Genomic DNA, 5628 nt, shown 5'->3' on the forward strand with positions numbered 1-5628 from the left:
CGACTGTATGTAATGAAACCTAAGATGACCTGGGGTACTAATGTAAGAAATAACACGTAAAAAAACAAAAAACTGCATAGTTTCCTAGGAACGCGAAGCGAGGCGGCCATCTCTGTCGGCGCCGGAAGTGTGTGGGAGTCTTGTGCTGGAGCAGTTTATGAGCAGCCTCTCTCCCACACAACAGAGACTTGAACACCTTCCATACTTCTGCCACAAACTCCTACAGACTGAGGCAGACGGCAGACTGTTGCTCCCACACCGCCGTAGCCCAGGCAAGTGCCCTCCCGGACATCAGCGTTATGATGCACGCTATCCTCGAGCGGTCCGAGGGGAACAAAGAAGGCTGCAGCTCGAAGACGAGGGAGCCCCGGCTAGAGAAAGGCCGCGCAGGTTCCAGAATCTCCAGCGTAATGCTCCAGATGATGTAAGCAGGGATCTCGGGACACTGGAGTAGGCTGGTGGCGGGCCTGCTGAAAGTCTGGAGAAATAATGGTGTGGCTTGCTGCCTTGTAGAGAATCTGCTGAATTTCTCCAGCAATGTATTGAACACCTGGTCATGGCATTCCGCCAGGGTCAGGAGTCCCACTATAAGGCATTGCAGTAACTCCTCGTGTCTTCCATTGGTGGCTCCTTTCTGGGAGACAACATTGTGGAGCGGGTCTGCCTGCTGAGTCTTATCATGGCCAGTTCAGAACTCAGGATAAGACCCAGATGCAGATAGTTAGAATCACATATGTTTATTGGTCCAAACAGGGGGCAGGCAAAAGACAGGTCAAGGTCAGGAATAGGTCCATCAATAATGTACAGAACAACAGGCAGGCTCTGGGTCAGGGCAGGCAGAGGTTCGTAATTGGGGTAGAGTCAGGCAGGTAAAGAAAGACAGGCAGACTCGAGGTCAGGGCAGGAAGAATGGTCAGAACCGGGGAAACTAGGAAACATAAACTTGAGAAAGCAGGAAGACGTGAAACACACTTATTAAGACACGCCTCTTATTAAGACAAGATTAACTGGCAACAGACAAACAGAGAACACAAGTATAAATGCACAGGCGATAATGGGGGAGATGGGCGACACCTGGATGGGGTTGGAGACGAGCACAAAGACCGGTAAAACCGATCAGGGTGTGACAGTTTGGATAATGTGCCATTCATTTTTTTACTAATCTGCTGCTGCGCATGTGTATTTTGTGGAGTTGTATTAGTGTGACATTGGGGATGTTTTTGTTATTTCCCGGTACTTGGCATTAGTTTTTTTCAGGAAATGTTAAGTTTTCCCAGGACAGTCCCAGGATCCTAGTTATCCATGTTAATCCCTAGTGTCCTGCCCAGTCACTAGATCTCATTCCAATTGAGCATCTGTGGGAGGAAATGGAACAAGCTATTTGAAGTAGAGATCCACTACCAGCCAACTTGGAGTCAACATGGGCCAGCATACCTGTGGAACACTTTTGACATCTTGCCCTGACGAATTGAGGCTGTTCTGAGGTTAAAAGGGGGGGGGTAACTCAATATTAGGAGGGTGTTAGCTGTGCCTAATGTTTTGTACACTCAGTGTATGTCTATGATTATGTAAGATCATAGTACACCAAGCCTACGTCCTCCATTTATAAGAACATAAATTAGTCTACAATATAGGCCTAGAATTCTGAAACAATCTGAAACAAAAATGGTTCAAAGATGGCGTAGCAGTCGGATGTGTGTCTTGTCCTGTCCCATGCAAATATCGTTTTCCTCGTTTTTTTTGTATATATTTCGTATATATTTTAATCTCACTTTCCATCTACACACTGAATATACTCTCCTGCAACCCGTCTCACCCAATGTGGTACGGACCTGCTATTTTTATACTTTAGAACCGGAACCCCCATCAGAAGCTAGCCAGCTAACTAGCTACTAGCTAGTAGTCAGTTAGCCATTGCTAGCGGTCTTCACCGTTAACTCGGACACCAGCCAGTCTCAGCTCGGTCAATACCTGCCAGTCTGCACAGCGCGATATCAACCCAGAGCATATTGGACTGCTTTTTCTTTACCACGTCTCCGGATTCCTCCTGCAAGCTCTGAACCTTTACACTGGATCATCGCAGCTAGCTAGCTGCAATCCGAGTGGCTACTCCTGGCTAACATCTCTGTCCCGAAGCAAGTACCAGTTAAACTTGATCTAGCCTCGAGCGAAGCCCATCTCCTGGCTAGCCGAAGAGGTCCACCAGCCAATTCTTGGGCTACAATACCTCTTTTGCCAATTGGCCTGGACCCTTTACTGCCGACACGGAGCCCCGCAGATCCATCACGACTGGTCTGCCGACGTAATCGTCCGAGGTGGTCTCAACAGTCTCTTCCGTTACGACATCGCCGAAGGCCCATCTGCTAGGCCCATCTGCTAGTTGTCTGAATCGCCGTGTCTCCAGCTTGCCTAGTGTAGTAGTGACTACTGAATCGTCTGCCTGACTCACCTATTGCTACTCATTGGATGATAATCACTCGGCTTCACATGCCTCTCCCTAATATCAATATGCCATGTCTATTGCTGTTTTGATTAGTGATTATTGTCTTATTTCACTGTAGAGCCCCCAGCCCTGCCCAATATGCCTTAGATAGCCCTTTTGTCCCACCCCTCACACATGCGGCAATCTCACCTGGTTTAACTGGTGCCTCTAGAGACAAAACCTCTCATCGTCACTCAATGCCTAGGTTTACCTCCACTGTACTCACATGCTACCATACTCTTGTCTGTACATTATGCCTTGAATCTACTCTTCCACGCCCAGAAATCTGCTCCTTTTACTCTCTGTTCCGAACGCACTAGACGACCAGTTCTTATAGCTTTTAGCCGTACCCTTATCCTACTCATCCTCTGTTCCTCTGGTTGTGTAGAGGTTAACCCAGGTCCTGCAGCCCCCAGCACCACTCCCATTCCCCAGGAGCTCTCATTTGTTGACTTCTGTAACTGTAAAAGTCTTGGTTTCATGCATGTTAACATCAGAAGCCTCCTCCCTAAATTTGTTTTATTCACTGCTTTAGCACACTCCACCAACCCTGATGTCCTAGCCATGTCTGAATCTTGGCTTAGGAAGGCCACCAAAAATCCTGAAATTTCCATACCCAACTACAACATTTTCCAACAAGATAGAACTGCCAAAGGCGGCGGAGATGCAATCTACTCCTTCATACTATCCAGGTCTGTGCCCAAACAATTTGAGCTTCTACTTTTAAAAATCCACCTTTCCAGAAACAAGTATGTCACCGTTGCCGCTTGTTATAGACCCCCCTCAGCCACCAGCTTTGCCCTGGACACCATAAGTGAATTGATTGCCCTCCATCTATCTTCAGAGGTCGTACTGTTAGGTGACCTAAACTGGGATATGCTTAACACTCCGGCCGTCCTACAATCTAAGATAGATGCCCTTAATCTCACACAAATTATCAAGGAACCTACCAGGTACAACCCTAAATCCATAACCATGGGCACCCTCTTAGAAATCATCCTGACCAACTCACCCTCTAAATACACCTCTGCTGTCTTCAATCAGGATCTCAGCAATCACTGCCTCATTGCCTGCCACCATACCTTCTCCACTATGCAATCTGGTTTCCGGGCTGGTCATGGGTGCACCTCAGTCACGCTCAAGGTCCTAAACGATATTAAAACCGCCATCGATAAAAGACAGTACTGTGCAGCCATCTTCATCGACCTGGCCAAGGCTTTCAAACTCTGTCAATCATCGCATTCTTATTGGCAGACTCAACAGCCTTGCTTTCTCAAATGAATGCTTCGCCTGGTTTACCAACTACCTCTCAGATAGAGTTCAGTGTGTCAAATCGGAGGGTCTGTTGTCCGGACCTCTGACAGTCTCTATGGGGGTGCCACAAGGTTAAATTCTCATGCAAATACTTTTCTCTGTAAATATATCAATGATGTTGCTCTTGCTGCTGGTTATCCACCTCTACGTAGACGTCACCATTCTGTATACATCTTGCCCTTCTTTGGACACTGTGTTAACAAACCTCCAAACGATCTTCAATGCCATACAACACTCCTTCCGTGGCCTCCAACTGATTTTAAATGCTAGTAAAACTAAATGCATGCTCTTCAACTGATTGCTGCCCGCACCCGCCCGCCCGACTAGCATCACTACTCTGGACAGTTCTGACTTGTGGACAACTACAAATACCTAGGTGTCTGGTTAGGCTGTAAACTCTCCTTCCAGACTCACATTAAGCATCTCCAATCCAAAAGTAAATCAAGAATTGGCTTCCTATTTTGCAACAAAGCCTCTTTCACTCATGCTGCCAAACATACCCTCGTAAAACTGACTATCCTACCGATCCTTGACTTCGGCGATGTCATTTACAAAATAGCCTCCGACACTTTACTCAGCAAACTGGATGTAGTCTATCACAGTGCCATCCGTTTTGTCACCAAAGCCCTACATACTGTACTACCCACCACTGCGACCTGTATGCTCTCGTTGGCTGGCCCTCGCTACATATTCGTCGCCAAACCCACAGGCTCCAGGTAACCTATAAGTCTATGCTAGGTAAAGCCCCGCCTTATCTCAGCTCACTGGACACCATAGCAACACCCACCAGTAGCACTCCAGCAGGAATATTTCACTGGTCATCCCCAAAGCCAACACTTCCTTTGGCTGCCTTTCCTTCCAGTTCTCTCCTGCCAATGACTGGAACGAATTGCAAAAATCACTGAAGCTGGAGACTTATATCTCCCTCACTAACTTTAAGCATCAGCTGTCAGAGCAGCTTACCGATCACTGTACCTGAACACAGCCAATCTGTAAATAGTACACCCACACCTCATCCCCATATTGTTATTTATATTCTTGCTATTTTGCACCCCAGTATCTCTACTTGCACATTATAATCTGCACATCTATCACCCAGTGTTATTGCTAAATTGTAATTATTTCGCCTATATGGCCTATTTATTGCCTTACCTTCCTACTCTTCTACATTTGCACACAATGTACATAAATGTTTCTATTGTGTTATTGACTGTACATTTGTTTATGTGTAACTCTGTGTTGTTTTTGTCACACTGCCTTGCTTTATCTCGGCCAGGTCGCAGTTGTAAATGAGAACTTGCTCTCAACTGCCCTACCTGGTTAAATGAAGGTGAAATAAAAGAAACATTCAGTGTGCAATCTTTCTCACGATTTGATTACATACACTAGTTTATTAAAACACATATCTTTATTGGTTTCCAAGTGATTGCTTTGCTTCCCTTGCTTGTAGCACTAGGGAGGACTAGGCTACTTCTTTCCTCTTGTCTATGAGTCATAGCTACAGTTGCTCCCCACCACAGTCTGCAGAATTCCATTGCCTAGTTATTATGGCTTTACTGGAACTAAATATTGTCTTGAAATAATCATCAATGTAAATACCCATTTCTGTTTTTAATCACATTGTTTGTGAGGGATTATTTTGGGTTTATATTGAAGTGTTCAGCTGCCACGAATAGGGATGACTTCTGACTGCATAGCCTACCATCAAATATTAAATGTTTTCTGTAACCTCATAGTTGATATACTCATGTAGAGGCAAAAGCTGTACACAAATGAAATAAAAGAAGCATGGAATGTAATGCTGACAAACCATGTTTACATTAGCCCTTTTA

The sequence above is a fragment of the Oncorhynchus mykiss genome, chromosome 32 (genome assembly GCF_013265735.2).
Source record: "Oncorhynchus mykiss isolate Arlee chromosome 32, USDA_OmykA_1.1, whole genome shotgun sequence".
Classification (NCBI taxonomy): Eukaryota; Metazoa; Chordata; class Actinopteri; order Salmoniformes; family Salmonidae; genus Oncorhynchus; species Oncorhynchus mykiss.